Source organism: Bos indicus, chromosome 6 (genome assembly GCF_029378745.1).
Source record: "Bos indicus isolate NIAB-ARS_2022 breed Sahiwal x Tharparkar chromosome 6, NIAB-ARS_B.indTharparkar_mat_pri_1.0, whole genome shotgun sequence".
NCBI classification, from domain to species: domain Eukaryota; kingdom Metazoa; phylum Chordata; class Mammalia; order Artiodactyla; family Bovidae; genus Bos; species Bos indicus.
In genome coordinates this window covers 64,555,290-64,573,021 of record NC_091765.1, presented here as the reverse complement: position 1 = coordinate 64,573,021, position 17,732 = coordinate 64,555,290, and the positions used below count along the sequence as shown (strand labels likewise).

Below are 17,732 nucleotides of genomic sequence, written 5' to 3'. Positions count from 1 at the left end.
CTGGTGCACTGGGTCGACCCAGAGGGATGGTATGGGGAGGCAGGAGGGTTCAGGATGAGGAACAAGTGTATACCTGTGCCGGATTCATGTTGATATATGGCAAAACCAATACAATATTGTAAAGTTAAAAAAAAAAAGAAACTAAGCCATGCTGTGTAGGGCCACCCAAGATGGCCAAGTCATGGTGGAGAGGTCTTACAGAGTGTGGTCCACTGGAGAAGGGAATGGCAAACCACTTCAGTATTCTTGCCTTGAGAACCCCATGAACAGTATGAAAAGTGAAAGTGAAGTTGCTCAGTCGTGTCTAATTCTTTGCGACCCCATGGACTGTAGCCTACTAGGCTGCTCTGTCCATGGGAATTTCCAGGCAATAATACTAGAGTGGATTGCCATTTCCTTCTCCAGGGGATCTTCCCTACCCAAGGATTGAACCCAGGTCTCCCACATTGTCGACAGACGCTTAACTGTCTGAGCCTCCAGGGAAGTCCATGAACAGTATGAAAGGCAAAAAGATAAGACACTGAAAGATGAACTCCCCAGGTCGGTAGGTGCCCAATATGCTACTGGAGATCATTGGAGCAATAATTCCAAAAACAATGAAGGGATGGAGCCAAAGCAAAAACAACACCTGGTTGTGAATGGGACTGGTGATGGAAGCAGGGTTCGATGCTGTAAAGAGCAATATTGCATAGGAACCTGGAATGTTAGGTCCATGAATCAAGGCAAATTGGAAGTGGTCAAACATGAGATGACAAGAGTGAACATCGACATTCTAGGAATCAGTAAACTAAGATGGACTGGAATGGGTTAATTTAACTCAGAAGACCATTGTATATACTACTGTGTGCAGGAATCCCTTAGAAGAAATGCAGTAGTCATCATGGTCAACAAAAGAGTCTGAAATGCAGTACTTGGATGCAATCTCAAAAATGACAGAATGATCTCTGTTCATTTCCAAGGCAAACCATTCAATATGACGGTAATCCAAACCTATGCCCCAACCAGTAACGCTGAAGAAGCTGAAGTTGAACAGTTCTATGAAGGCCCACAAGACCTTCTAGAACTAACACCCAAAAAAGATGTCCTTTTCATTTTAGGGGACTGGAATGCAAAAGTAGGAAGTCAAGAAACACCTGGATTAACAGGCAAATTTGGCCTTGGAGTACAGAATGAAGCAGGGCAAAGGCTAATAGAGATCTGCCAAGAGAACGCACTGGTCATAGCAAACATCCCCTTCCAACAACACAAGAGAAGACTCTACACATGGACATCACCAGATGGTCGACACCAAAATCAGATTGTTTACATTCTTTGCAGCCAAAGATGGAGAAGCTCTATACAGTCAGCACAAACAAGACTGGGAGCTGACTGTGGCTCGAATCATGAACTCCTTATTGCCAAATTCAGACTGAAGTGAAGAAGGTGGAGAAAACCACTAGACCATTCAGGTATGACCTAAATCAAATCCCTTATGACTATACAGTAGAAGTGAGAGTAGATTTAAGGGACTAGATCTGACAGACAGAGTGCCTGATGAACTATGTGTGGAGGTTTGTGACATTGTACAGGAGACAGAAATCAAGACCATCCCCAAGAAAAGAAATGCAAAAAAGCAAAATGGCTGTCTGAGGAGGCCTTACAAATAGCTGTGAAAAGAAGGGAAGAGAGGCAAAGGAGAAAAGGAAAGATATACCTATTTGAATTCAGAGTTCCAAAGGATAACAAGGAGAGATAATAAAGCCTTCCTCAGGGATCGATGCAAAGAAATAGAGGAAAACAATGAAAGACTAGAAATCTCTTCAAGAAAATCAGAGATACCAGGGGAACATTTCATGCAAAGATAGGCTCAATAAAGGACAGAAATGGTAGGGACATCTCTGTAGAAGCAGAAGATATTAAGAAAAGGTGGCAAGAATACACAGAATAACTGTACAAAAAAGATCTTTGTAACCCAGATAATCACGATGGTGTGATAGCTCACCTAGAGCCAGACATCCTGGAATGTGAAGTCAAGTGGGCCTTAATAAGCATCACTACAAACAAAGCTAGTGGAGGTGATGGAATACCAGTTGAGCTATTTCAAATCCTGAAAGATGACGCTGTGAAATATGCCAAGTCAATATGCCAGCAAATTTGGAAAACTCAGCAGGGACCACAGGACTGGAAATGTCAGTTTTCATTCCAATCCCAAAGACAATGCTAAATAATGCTCAAACTACTGCACAATTGCACTCATTTCACATGCTTGTAAAGTAATTCTTAAAATTCTCCAAGCCAGGCTTCAGCAATACTTGAACCATGAACTTCAAGATGTTCAAGCTGGTTTTAGAAAAGGCAGAGGAACCAGAGATCAAATTGCCAACATCTGCTGGATCATGGAAAAAGCAAGAGAGTTCCAGAAAAAAAAAAAATGTGCTTCTGCTTTATTGACTATGCCAAAGCCTTTGACTGTGTGGATCACAATAAACTGTGGAAAATTCTTAAAGAAATGGGAATACCAGACCACCTGACCTGACTCTTGAGAAACCTGTATGCAGGTCAGGAAGCAACAGTTAGAACTGGACATGGAACAACAGACTGGTTCCAATAGGAAAAGGAGTTTGTCAAGGCTGTATATTGTCACCCTGCTTATTTAACTTATATGCAGAGTACATCATGAGAAACGCTGGGCTGGAAGAAGCACAGCTGGAATCAAGATTTCCAGGTGAAATATCAGTAACCTCAGATATGCCGATGACACCACCCTTATGGCAGAAAGTGAAGAGGAACTAAAAAGCCTCTTGATGAAAGTGAGAGGAGAGTAAAAAAGTTGGCTTAAAGGTCAACATTCAGAAAACTAAGATCATGGCATCTGGTGCCATCACTTCATGGGAAATAGATGGGGAAAGAGTGGAAACAGTTGCTGACTTTATTTTTTGGGGCTCCAAAATCACTGCAGATGGTCACTGCAGTCATGAAATTAAAAGACACTTGCTCCTTGGAAGGAAAGTTATGACAAACCTAGACAGCGTATTAAAAAGCAGAGACATTATTTTGCCAAGAAAGGTCCTTCTAGTCAAGGCTATGTTTTTTCCAGTGGTCACATATGGATGTGAGAGTTGGACTATAAAGAAGGCTGAGCGCTGAAGAATTGATGCTTTTGAACTGTGGTGTTGGAGAAGACTCTTGAGAGTCCCTTGGACTGCAAGGAGATCCAACCAGTTCATTCTAAAGGAGATCAGTCCTGGGTGTTCATTGAAAGACTGATGTTGAAGCTGAAAGTCCAATACTTTGGCCACCTGATGTGAAGAGCTGACTCATTTGAAAAGACCCTGATGCTGGGGAAGATTGAGATCAGGAGGAGAAGGAGACGACAGAGGCTGAGATGGTTGGATGGCATCACCAACTCGATGGACATGGGTTTGGGTAGACTCTGGGACTTTGTGATGGACAGGGAGGCCTGGAGTGCTGTGGTTCATGGGGTCACAAATAGTAGAACATGACTGAGCGACTGAATTTATATAAAGGGCACAACTCAATGGATGTTGACAAAATGTACTCTGCCACATAAAATAATACTTTAACCAAACTATGTAATACCTTCCATACTTAAGAAAGGGGCTTCCCTTGTGGCTCAGCTGGTACAGAATCCACTTACAATGTGCAGACCTGGGTTTGGTCCCTGGGTTGGGAAGATTCCATGGAGAAGGGAAAGGCTACCCACTCCAGTAATCTGACCTGGAGAATTCTTGCAAAGAGTCTGACATGACTGAGCAACTTTCACTTCACTTAAGGAAGTCTCCTCTTATCCCCTTTCAGTTAGTATGCACACCTCCATTGGAAACCATTGCTATGATTCCTATTACTTTGTTATTTTGCTTACTTTTATTTAAATGTAATCATATATTGTGCCCTCTTTGGTGTCTGATTTCCATCCTTGAAAATAATGTTTTTGCAATCCATTTATGTTCTTGTATTTACCAGACAAACAATTTTCTATTTTATGAAATTCACAATTTAGTGTATTTTTTTCTTGATGGACATTTGCACTCTTCCAATACTTGGATCATTATTGATAGTCTTGCTGTTGATCATTCTTGTGAAAACTTTATACACATGTAAGTGTTTCTTTTCGCTTTGGCAAATTCTACCTCGGAATAGAATTACTGACTCGGTGGACACATATGTTAATAGTAAAAGAAGCTGCCAAACAATTTAAGTAAAAGATTATATTATTTAGCTCCTTCACTAACAGTGTTTGAGCATTCGAAGTACTTTATATCTTTGCTAATATTTGGTGTTGTCACTCCTTAAAACTTAGTGGTTCTAATAGGTAGATTGTTGTATCTTACCATAGATTTTACTTGCATTCCCTTAGGTGTAATACTTTTGAACACATTTTCATATGCTTACTTGCAATTTATATATCTCTGATTTTGAGATTTCTATTGAAGTAGATAACCCATTTTTAATGTTTTTCTCTTTTTACCTTTTTACCTTTTTTGTTATTGACTGATAAGAGGGTTTTGTTGTTGTCGTTTTTAATAATAGTAGGCAAATTAGGCAAGACACAAAATTTTATTCTTGGTTAAGAAAAAAGTTAAATGATCTCCCAAGGTTATTTAAATTTGACAAGGGTAAAGATTGAAGCATTGTTTGAGAAATTTTTACCTTCTACATTTTCCTATCAGTTCCACACACACACACACACACACACACACCCATACATACATATATATTTCTAGGCTTTCTATTCTGTTCCATTAGTCTATGTGTTTGTGTTTATGCCAGTACCATACTGTTTTAGTTACTGTAACTTTGAGATATAGTTTGAAATCAGAAAGCATTATGGCTTCCACTTTACTTCTGGTCTTTTTTTGGTTGGGAGGTGTTTGATTACTGCTTCAGTCTTTTTGATGTGGTTTGTTGAGACTTCCTCTTTCTTTATAATTCAGTCATGGTAGATTTTATCTTTCTAAAAATTTAAGAAAATTTTATCAAAATAGATGATCAAATGAGCAAAAATACAACTTACAGAGTGGAGGGAGATATCTCAAAAAGGGTTTAACACTGGTCCAGATTATTCTTAAGCAGTGTTTCTAAATAATTTCTACACATTCTAACATCATCATTTTATTCTTTGAGTAATGACAGATTTTGCCAACCTGCCTTTTTGTGTATTTTCATGTAGTTGTAATTCAGGAGTAAAAGAAATATGTAAGTAAACCTTGATAAATATAGGAGATAAGTTAGGAGGAATATAACCAAGCTATACCACAGGTGACCTTACAATTTGAGGTTGGTATTTGGCTGTTGTTTAGTTGCTAAGTCATGTCTAGCTCTTTTGTGACCCCATGAACTGTAGCCTGCCAGGCTCCTTTGTCCATGGGATTTCCCAAGCAAGAATACTAGAGTGGGTTGCTATTTTCTGCTCCAGGGGATCTTCCAAACTCAGAGATTGAACCATGTGTCCCTCATTGGCAGACAGATTCTTCACCCTTGAGCCAGTAGGTGAGCCCAGCATTTAGCTATATTGACAAGAAGTATTATTAATTTGTTTTTAAAATATTGCCAATCTCATATATTGTACCACATATTTTACCAAACATAGAATAAACAAAGCTTCTTGGTTTTTACCGCAGTAAGAACACATCATGAGATCTATCCTTTTAACAAAATTTTTAAGTATAAAATAAATATTATTAACTATAGGCCCAATGTTATACAGATTTCTAGAACCTAATCATCTTGAATAACTGAAACTTTATATCCATTTCATGTGAGGCTCCTTTCTTAAGGAATTCATAGCAACTGTAGGCAAGCAAGTCTATAAAACAAAGTATAGTGAAAAACAAAAGCTCTTTCTGAGTTGTTTATATGCAAGTTGTTTATATGACAGTTGAAACATCAGAAAGTATTCAGTGAACTACAGTTTTTGAGGATGGTTGAAATAAATTAGAGTATTTCAGAGAATTACAGGAGATGCAAAAAGAAAGTTTCAACACTGATTACTTTATGAAGTATCTTGCTGTGCTAATCTGGGGATTATTCTGAAATCAATGGAGAGATAATGCAGAATTTTAAGCAGTGCTCAAAAAATCATATTAGTGATGCAGAAAGATCATGTCATGGAAGGTTTCTGTGTGGAATGATATTTTAGTTGAAATATATACGACAAGGAGCCAGCCAAACAACATACATGGGGTGGGGGGAAATATTATAATTACAGTAAGAAGAAGAACAAATAAGCTCTATACACCTGCCTCTCCCTATCTGCAAGCTCTGCATTCATGCATTCAACCAACAGAGGATCAAAGACACTCAGAAAAAAAGAATTCAGAAAGTTCCAAAAGCAAAACTTGAATTTATCATATTCTGACAACTGTGTCCATAGATTTACCATTATATTTAAAACTATTGAAGGTGGTTTCACAGTGGATTGGATTAATTACAGGCTATGGGAGGATGTGTGCAGGGTTATATGAAGATACTATATCATATTATAAAGGGACTTGAGCATCCAAACTCTTGGCATTTGCAGGGATCCTAGAACCAGTCTTTCAAAGATCCTGAGAGACTGCAGTATATAAGTGAAGTTTGGGATGTTTCATCTGAGTTAAATTTACCCAAACCAGTCTGTTTTAGTTCGCTGATTCTTAAAATGTTGATGTTCACTCTTGCCATCTCCTGTTAGAGCATTTCTAGTTTGTCTTGATTCATGGGCCTAAAATTTCAGGTTCCAATGCAATATTGCTCTTTACAGCGTCGGACTTTACTTCAATCACCAGTCACATCCACAACTGGGTGTTGTTTTTGCTTTGGCTCCATGTACTCATTGTTTCCAGAGCTATGTCTCCACTGATCTCCAGTAGTATATTGGGCACTTACCGACCTGGTAAGGTGGTAAAGCATCTGTCTACAATGCGGGAGACCCGGGTTCAATCCCTGGGTTGGGAAGATCCCCTGGAGAAGGAAATGGCAATCCACTCCGGTATTATTGCCTGGAAAATCCCAAGGACAGAGGGGCCTGGTAGGCTACAGTCCATGGGGTTGCAAAGAGTTGAACACAACTGAACGACTTCACTCACCAACCTGGGGAATTTGTCTTTCAGTGTTCTGTCTTTTTGCCTTTCCATACTTTTCATGGGGTTCTCAAGGAAAGAATAATGAAGTGGTTTGCCATTCCCTTCTCCAGTGGAACATATTTTGTGATAATTCTTCACCATGACCCTTGGTCTTGGGTGGCCCTACACAGCATGGCTCATAGTTTCTTTGAGTTAGACAAGGCTGTGGTCCATGTGATCAGATTGGTTAGTTTTTTGTGACTGTGGTTTTCATTTTAGGAATCAGCAAACTAAAATGGACTGGAATGGGTGAATTTAACTCAGATGTCCATTACATCCACTACTGTGAGCAAGAATCACTTAGAAGAAATGGACTAGCCAACAAAGCCAACAAAAGAGTCTGAAATGCAGTACTTGGATGCAATCGCAAAAATGACAGAATGATCTCTGTTTCCAAGGCAAACCATTCAATATCACAGTAATCCAAGTCTATGCCTCGACCAGTAATGCTGAAGAAGCTGACATCGAAAGGTTCTATGAAGACATACAAGATCTTCTAGAACTAACACTCAAAAAAGATGTCCTTGTCATTGTAGGGGACTGGAATACAAAAGTAGGAAGTAAAGAAATATCTGGAGTAACAGGTAAATTTGGCCTTGGAGTACAGAATGAAGGAGGGCAAAGGCTAATAGCATTTTGCCAAGAGAACATACTGGTCATAGCAAACATCCTCTTCCAACAACACAAGAGAAGACTACACATGGACATCACCAGATCATCAATACTGAAATTAGATTGATTATATTCTTTGCAGCCAAAGATGTAGAATCTCTATACAGTCAGCAACAACAAGACTGGGAGCTGACTGTGGCTCAGATCATGAACTCCTTATTGCAAAATTCAGACTGAAATTGAAGAAAGTAGGAAAAACCTCTTGACCTTTCAAGTATGACCTAAATCAAATCCCTTAGGATTATATAGTAGTAGTGACAAATAGATTCAAGGGACTAGATCTGATAGACAGAGTGCCTAAAGACATATGGATGGAGTTTAATAACATTGTTCGGGAGGCAGTGATCAAGACCATCCCCAAGAAAAAGAAATGCAAAAGGGCAAAATGGTTGTCTGAGGAAGCCATACAAATAGCTGAGAAAAGAAGAGAAGCGAAAGGGAAATGAGAAAAGGAAAGATATACCCATCTGAATGCAGAGATCCAAAGAATAGCAAGAAAAGACAAGAAAGCCTTCCTCAGTGATCAATGCAAAGAAACAGAGGAAAACAATAGAATGAGAAAGACAAGAGAGCTCTTCATGAAAATTAGGTATACCAAGGGAACATTTCATGCAAAGATGGGCTCAATAAAGGACAGAAATGGGATGGACATACAGAAGCAAAAGATATTAAGAAGAGGTGCCAAGAGTACACAGAAGAACTATACAAAAAAGATCTTCATGACCCAGATAATCATGATGGTGCAATCATTCACCTAGAGCCAGACATCCTGGATTGCAAAGTCAAGTGGGTCTTAGAAAACATCACTATGAACAAAGCTAGTGAAGGTGATGGAATTCCAATTGTGCTATTTCAAATCCTAAAAGATGGTACTGTGAAAGTGCTGCACTCAATATGCCAGCAAATTCTGAAAACTCAGCAGTGGCCACAGAACTGGAAAAGGTCAGTTTTCATTCCAATCCCAAAGAAAGGGAATGCCAAAGAATGCTCAAACTAACGCACAGTTGCACTCATGTCACACACCAACAGAATAATGCTCAAAATTCTCCAAGTCAGGCTTCAACAGTTTGTGAACTGTGAACTTCCAGATGTTCAAAGTGGATTTAGAAAAGGCAGAGGAACCAGAGATCAAATTGCCAACAACCGTTGGATCATTGAAAAAAAAGCAAGAGAGTCCAGAAAAACATCTACTTCTGCTTTATTGGCTATACTAAAGCCTCTGACTGTGTGGATCACAACAAACTGAAAAGTTCTTAAAGAGATGGGAATACCAGACCACCTGACCTTCCTCCTGAGAAATCATCTGTATGCAGGTCAAGAAGGAACAGTTAGAACTGGACATGGAACAACAGACTGGTTCCATATTGGGAAAGGATTATGTCAAGGCTGTATACTGTCACCCTGCTTATTTAACTTTTATGCCGAGTAGATCATGTGAAATGCTGGGCTGGATGAAGTACAAGCTGAAATCAAGATTACCAGGAGAAATATCAAAAACCTCGGGTATGCAGATGACACCACCCTTATGGCAGAAAGCAAAAAGGAACTAAAGAGCCTCTTGATGAATGTGAAAGAAGGGAGTGAAAAAGTTGGCCTAAAACTCAACATTCAGAAACTAAGATCATGGAATCTGGTCCCATTCCTTCATGGCACATAAATGGGGAAACAATGGAGACAGTGACAGACTTTATTTTGGGGCGATCTAAAATCACTGCAGATGGTGACTGCAGCCATGAAAGTAAAAGAAGCTTGTTCCTTGGAAAAAAAGTTATGACCAACCAAACAGCATCTTAAAAAGCACAGACATTACTTTGTCAATAAAGGTGCATCTAGTCAAAGCTATGGTTTTTCTAGTAGTCATGTATGGATATGAAAGTTGGACTCTAAAGAAAGCTGAGCACTGAATAATTGATGCTTTTGAACTGTGGTGTTGGAGAAGACCCTTGAGAGTCTCTTAGGAAGTTGAATCTGTCCATCCTAAAGGAAATCAGTCCTGACTATTCATTGGAAGAACTGATGCTCAAGCTTTGGCCACCTGATGCAAAGAACTGACTCATTAGAAAAGACCCTGATGCTGGGAAAGATTTAAGCCTGAGGAGAAGGGGATAACAGAGGATGAGATGGTTTGATGTCATCACCAACCTAATGGAAATAAGTTTGAGTAGGCTCCAGGAATTGGAGATTGACAGGGAAACCTGGTATGCAGCAGTCCATTGGGTTGCAAAGTGTTGTACATGACTGAGTGACTGAACTGAACTGAACAGCATGTTTCAGCTTCCCTGTAGCTCGGATGGTAAAGAATCTGCCTGCAATGCAGTATGCCCAGGTTCATTGCCTTGGTCCGGAAGTTCCTGTAGAGAACAGAATGGCAACCCACTGCAGTATTCTTACCTAGATAATCCCATGGACACAGGAGCCTTGTAGGCTACAGTCCATGGGGTTGCAAAGAGTTGGACAACTGAGCAACTAACACTACTACAGCATGTTTCAGGAACAGAAAATAAAGTCAGAGTGGATAAAAAGAATAATATAAGAAAAAAGGTCAGTTTTCATTCCAACCCCAAAGAAAGGCAATGCCAAAGAATGCTCAAACTACCGCACAATTGCACTCATCTCACACGCTAGTAAAATAATTCTCAAAATTCTCCAAGCCAGGCTTCACCAATACGTGAACCATGAACTTCCTGATGTTCAAGCTGGTTTTAGAAAAGGCAGAGGAACCAAAGATCAAATTGCCAACATATGCTGGATCATGGAAAAAGCAAGAGAGTTCCAGAAAAGCATCTAATTCTGCTTTATTGACTATGCCAAAGCCTTTGACTGTGTGGATCACAATAAACTGTGGAAAATTCTGAAAGAGATGGGAATACCAGAACACCTGACCTGCCTCTTGAGAAATTTGTATGCAGGTCAGGAAGCAACAGTTAGAACTGGACATGGAACAACAGACTGGTTCCAAATAGGAAAAGGAGTCCGTCAAGGCTGTATATTGTCACCCTGTTTATTTAACTTATATGCAGAGTACATCATGAGAAACGCTGGACTGGAAGAAACACAAGCTGGAATCAAGATTGCCAGGAGAAATCTCAATAACCTCAGATATGCAGATGACACCACCCTTATGGCAGAAAGTTAAGAGGAACTAAAAAGCCTCTGATGAAAGTGAAAGTGGAGAGTGAAAAAGTTGGCTTAAAGCTCAACATTCAGAAAACGAAGATCATGGCATCCCGTCCCACCACTTCATGGGAAATAGATGGGGAAACAGTGGAAACGGTGTCAGACTTTATTTTTCTGGGCTCCAAAAGCACTACAGATGGTGACTGCAGCCATGAAATTAAAAGACGCTTACTCCTTGGAAGGAAAATTATGGCCAACTTAGATAGCATATTCAAAAGCAGAGACATCACTTTGCCAACAAAGGTCCATCTAGTCAAGGCTATGGTTTTTCCTGTGGTCATGTATCAATGCGAGAGTTTGACTGTGAAGAAGGCTGAGCACCGAAGAATTGATGCTTTTGAACTGTGATGTTGGAGAAGACTCTTGAGAGTCCCTTAGACTGCAAGGAGATCCAACCAGTCCATTCTGAAGGAGAACAGCCCTGGGATTTCTTTGGAAGGAATGATGCTAAAGCTGAAACTCCAGTACTTTGGCCACCTCATGCAAAGAGTTGACTCATTGGAAAAGACGCTGATGCTGGGAGGGATTGGGGGCAAGAGGAGAAAGGGATGACAGAGTATGAGATGGCTGGATGGCATCACTGACTGGATGGACGTGAGTCTGAGTGAACTCCGGGAGTTGGTGATGGACAGGGAGGCCTGGCGTGCTGCGATTCATGGGGTCACAAAGAGTCGTACATGACTGAGCAACTGATCTGATCTGATAAGAAAAAAGTATAAAAAGAATAGTAGAAATTGTACTTCTAAGCAAAGGTCAAGTGATTTTAGATTTGAAAGTCAGATTAAGGAGTTTGGATTTTCCTCTAAGTGTAGTTTAAAACAATTGAAACATGAACAGCAGAGTAAATTTACCTCTTTATGTTTTAAAGTATTTATTCCACCTTTTGGGTAGAGAGCAAATTGAAAAAATGTATGTGTAGAACTATAGAGTGGAAGAAAGAGTTGACATGTCTCTAGGAAACTGTTGATAGTAGTAGGGAGGAAAAGAAGTGGAATGGTTTGTGAAGTGGAGTAAAAAGCATACAAGACTAGAAGGATATTGAGTTGGGGATATGATACAGAGAGGGAAATTTAGCTTTCCTGGTGGCTTAGGTGGCAAAGAATCTGTCTGTAATGCGGGAAGACCCAGTTTCTATCCCTAGGTTGGGAACATCTCCTGGAGAAGGGAATGGCAATCCACTCCAGTATTCTTGCCTGGAGAATCCCGTGGGCAGAGGAGCCTGGGGGGCTTCCATCCATGGGGTCACAAAGAGTTGGACACAAAAAAGTGACTAACACTTACTTAAGTTTGTGGTGTTAAACTGTTGGCAAATTATAGCAACATTCACTGAAATAGGGACCCAGAAATGAAAATTAAGGTACAGTTGGAGGTGTCATGTAGGTAGCAATGAAATTGAATCCAGAAACATGGAGAAAGCTGAGAGCTAGAGACGTGAAAATCATTGAGTATGTAAATAGCAGTACAACTAAGAGTCCGGAAAAGATGATTTATGATATGATATTAATGAAAATATTACCCACTACATTGGATTTTGGGGTGATTAAATAAGTTAATATATTTACAGTTCTTTCAACAGTCTCTGTATTAACATTTGTATTTTTATTTTTAGGTCTTGATAACTAGTTAGATGTCTATAGTAAGCAATAAATAGTAACTGGAAATACATTTATAGATTTCAGATTATGTGGTAAACAAAAATTTTTCATATAGGTTAAAGCTAGGTGAGGCATTCTGAGGCAGTAGAATATCTTAATTAAATTCTCATGACCTAGCATCAAAAATAATTATGTTCATACTTCTGCTATCTACCTTACTATTATGCATGTGTATGACTGTGCACAACTTGAATAAACTTTAGTTCTTTTCTGATAGTCATACAATTATGATTCTTACAGAGTTCTTGTAAGGGTTAAATATATTAATGCTTGCAAAGACCTGCAAAATGCTAGGTACATACTAAAATCACTCTGTTTCTCCCTTTCTGTGTCCGTCTCTCTATGGATCTAGAGTGTAGAATATATGTCAGTACTATAATTACATGTAATCACATTTTAGAGTGACTATAAAAACCGAGGATTCTGCTCAGAAGAGCACATGTTTTAAAGAGAAAGTCATATGATCATAAAAGAGACTGAGTAAAAGAAGCTAAGGAACTTCAGAGAAAGTGTATTTTTCTAAATTCCGAGAAATGGCACTGAATATTCAACAGAATGCTAAGAGTATCCAAAAAGTGGCATACAGTAAAAGTCATCAATTAATCTGTCAAATGATGCCGGTAATGTGTCATTTATGTATTTAGGGAGATGGAGACAAAATTCAGATAGCTAGACTCATAGCAAGTATTTATTATGGACCAGAAAGTTAAATAATATTGGTATATGTTTAAAAGATTTTTTTCTAAAGAAGTTATGCTATATTAGATAAGAAATAAGAGATGATTTCACTTAACATTTTTGTCAACAGTCTCCTTCAAGGCTGACTCAAGGATTCAATCCTGAATGATTTCATTACAGTATTCATCATTATATAAGCAGTAGATTTGTGGTAAATAGTAAACTTTCAAAGAGCCCTAAAACTATCATAAACAGTTCAACATACAAAATACAATTTTAAAAAGCCAATGTTTTCCATAACAGATACTTTTCTTTTCCTGTCCTCTGAAATGAAGCCATATTGAATTAAGCTTTTGTGTATCTTTTAGATTTGACTTTAAAAAAAAGAAAATAACAATATCAAGATTATATCAGCTAAAATAAATTTGGTCATATTCTTAAATCATTAGAATGGGTCTGATTTCATTTTCGTTATAACTTTGACTGTGTGGATCACAATAAACTGTGGAAAATTCTGAAAGAGATGGGAATACCAGACCACCTGACCTGCCTCTTGAGAAACCTATATGCAGGTCAGGAAGCAACAGTTAGAACTGGACATGGAACAACAGACTAGTTCCAAATAGGAAAAGGAGTACGTCAAGGCTGTATATTGTCACCTTGCTTATTTAACTTATATGCAGAGTACATCATGAGAAACACTGGGCTGGAAGAAGCACAAGCTGGAATCAGGATTGCCGGGAGAAATATCAGTAACCTCAGATATGCAGATGACACCACCCTTACGGCAAAAAGTAAAGAGGAACTAAAGAGCCTCTTGATGAAAGTGAAAGAGAAGAGTGAAAATGTTGGCTTAAACCTCAACATTCAGAAAACGAAGATCATGGCATCTGATCCCATCATTTCATGACAAATAGATGGGGAAACAGTGACAGGCTTTATTTTGGGGGGCTCCAAAATCACTGGAGATGGTGACCATGACCATGAAATTAAAGGACACTTACTCTTTGAAAGAAAAGTTATGACCAATCTAGGCAGCATATTAAAAAGCAGAGACATTACTTTGCCAACAAAGGTCCGTCTAGTCAAGGCTATGGTTTTTCAAGTGGTCATGTATGGATGTGAGAGTTGGACTGTGAAGAAAGCTGAGCACTGAAGAATTGATGCTTTTGAACTATGATGTTGGAGAAGACTCTTGAGAGTCCCTTGGACTGCAAGGAGATCCAACCAGTCCATTCTGAAGGAGATCAGCCCTGGGATTTCTTTGGAAGGAATGATGCTAAAGCTGAAACTCCAGTACTTTGGCACCTCATGCAAAGAGTTGACTCATTGGAAAAAGACTGTGATGCTGGGAGGGATTGGGGGCAAGAGGAGAAGGGGACGACAGAGGATGAGATGGCTGGATGGCATCACCGACTTGATGGACATGAATTAGAGTGAACTCCGGGAGACGGTGATGGACAGGGAGGCCTGGCGTGCTGCAATTCATGGGGTCGCAAAGAGTCGGACACAACTGAGTGAGTGAACTGAACTGGATGTAGATATTTTAAAATTATCAAATTTAAATCCTTGTTAAAAGTATAGGATATCACTAACAGTTATTCAACACATGGCCTAAATATTTTTAAGTAGTTTCTGTGTGTCCCAGCAATTTTATATGTATAGTATCCCCTTTAAAAAACTTATAAGCACATATCTGTGGTAATTACCCCTGAAGTTGGCATTATGATAACTTTACAAATGGAGAAGCCAAAGCTTATAGGGAACAGATTACTTAATGTGGAGTAGTAAAATTACTGAACAGAATATAGTACCTAAAACTACCAACCTAAATACATAACATACTTTACTGATTTCATTGGAATATTTAGAAATGTGTGTTTGTTTGTATTTTTTATTATATAGACACAGCTTGATTTTACCTTTTAATTTTTTTCTTTTTTTTAGCTGAACCTCATTGCATGCAGAACTTTCCCAATCAGGGATGGAACCCACGTGCCCTGCAGTGGAAGTGCAGAGTCTTAATCACCAGGAAGCTCCTTGCTTTTCATTTCATTTAGTATATGCTGTCTTCATTGACTGGACCCCCTTAATTCATGTAAGTGATTTATTTTAATGTTATATATTCATATAAAAAGAATTCTTATGTCATTAATACTTTGCCTTTGACATAAAAATCTTTATAAAGACCAGATCTCCAAGTAATTTGGTTACCATTTCCTAAAGTGATATTGCAGACCTGGGCTACTAAAATGTGCAGAGCAAATTTCTAGTTGAGATAATGAAAATTAAGCTTCAAAGACTCTCGTTTACACAGATCCCTTCTGATGACATAGGATTAGCCTTTGCAATGTGTTTATTTGGTCATTTCATTCCTCTTAGTGGCCACCAAGACTGTATAAATGTGTGGTTTCACAAGCCCTAGAATCCATTTTTGTAAATCAACATTTAAAACTTGGGCAAGACAGCAAAAGAGACACAGATGTAAAGAACAGACTTTTGGACTCTGTGGGAGAAAGCGAGGGTGGGGTGATTTGAGAGAATAGCACTGAAACGTATATTTTCATATGTGAAATAGATCGCCAGTCCAAGTTTGATGCATGAGACAGGGTGCTCAGGGCTGGTGCACTGGGATGACCCTGAGGGATGGGATGGGGAGGGAGGTGGGAGGGAGGTTCAGGATTGGGAATACATATACATCCATGGCTGATTCATGTGAATGTATGGCAAATACCACCGCAAGATTGTAAAGTGATTAGCCTCCAATTAAAATAAATAAAAAAAAAATATATATATATATATATCTCAAAAGTAAATAAATAAAATAAAAAGGAGAGACATTGCTTTGTCAACAAAGGTCCATATAGTCAAAACTATAGTTTCTCCAGTACTCAAGTATGGATGTGAGAGTTGGACCATAAAGAAGACTGAACACCAAAGAATTGATGCTTTTGAACTGTGGTGCTAGAGAAGACTCCTGAGAGTCTTGTAGACAGCAAAGAGATCAAATCAGTCAATCCTAAAGGAAATCAAATCTGAATATTCATTGGAAGGACTGACACTGAAGCTCCAATACACTGGCCACCTGATTCAAAGAGCTGATTTATTATGAAAAGACTCTGATGCTGGGAAAGATTGAAGGCAGGAGGAGAAGGGGATAACAGAGGATGAGATGGTTGGATGGCATCACCAACTCAGTGGACATGAGTTTGAGCAAGCTCTGGGAGATGGTGAAGGACAGAAGCCTGGCATGCTGCAGTCCATGGGTTTGCAAAGAGTCAGACACATCTTAGCAACTGAACAACAACAACAACACCCAGAGGGCCTAGTGCTAGTTATTTAATCTTTTTGTGGCTTTGTTTCCTCATTTATAAATTTGGAACAAAGAAAAAAATATGTCATTCTTACAGTTGTGTGGGAATACTGCTGCTAAGTCACTTCAGTCGTGTCCGACTCTGTGTGACCCCATAGACAGCAGCCCACCAGGCTCTGCCATCCCTGGGATTCTCCAGGCAAGAACACTGGAGTGGGCTGCCATTTCCTTCTCCAGTGCATGAAAGTGAAAAGTGAAAGTGAAGTCGCTCAGTCATATCCGACTCTTAACGACCCCATGGATTGCAGCCTACCAGGCTTCTCCATCCATGGGATTTTCCAGGCAAGAGTACTGGAGTGGGGTGCCATTGCCTTTAAAATATATTAAAAAAAAAAAAAAACTTGGTTAAACCCACCCCATTCAGGCACTTTTGTCAAATCTCCCTTTTGTTTTGATTTTTTTATTACTCCTCAGAATTTTCTGTATTTTCAAACTTCATATTATAAAAAACAACACATTGTAAAAATATTATTGGTTTTATCTGAAACTCAAATTATATGTACTCTAGTCCTGACTCTGTTATCAAATCTGTGTGATGTTAGTTAAGTGTTAGTTGCTCAGTTGTGTCCAATTCTTTGTGAGCCCATGGACTGAAACCCACTAAGCTTCTCTGTCCATGCTCCTCTGTTGATTTCCCAGGCAAGAATATTAGAGTGGGTTGCCATTCCCTTCTTTAGGGGATCTTCCCAACCCAGGGATTAAACCTGTACCTCCTATGTCTCCTGCATTGGCAGACAGGTTCTTTACCACCAGCACCACCTGGGAAGTTCAAGCACTTCCCTTCTCTGAGCCTGTTTCCCTAGATGCAAAAAAGGGAGATTCCCTCCTGTTCAGAAACCATATGTGTTATGTCAGAGTTGAATCAGTGTCAGTTTGGGGGCAGTACAATTGTAGATGACTTTGCTTATGAATTTTATTTTTTCTATACTTCATATACTTTTTTATAATTATATGGTTTTGGTTTATCTTTCTTTCTCACAGTTTGGCAGTGTTAACTATATTCACATTATGGTACAACCAAGACCCCTAGAACATTTCCATCTCACAAAACTGAAGCTCTTTACCCATTGAACA

At 39.1% G+C, this 17,732-nt stretch overlaps 1 long non-coding RNA gene across 2 annotated transcripts in view; it reads left to right on the top strand.

The window, feature by feature from the left end:
- The window catches only part of LOC139183630 (uncharacterized), a 218,954-nt gene that overhangs the window by 173,301 nt on the left and 27,921 nt on the right, over nucleotides 1-17,732 (top strand). For both annotated transcript variants that reach the window (XR_011567182.1, XR_011567183.1), the window contains one exon: nucleotides 15,233-15,383. This is a non-coding gene — a long non-coding RNA (uncharacterized lncRNA). The remainder of the gene's footprint in view (nucleotides 1-15,232; nucleotides 15,384-17,732) is intronic.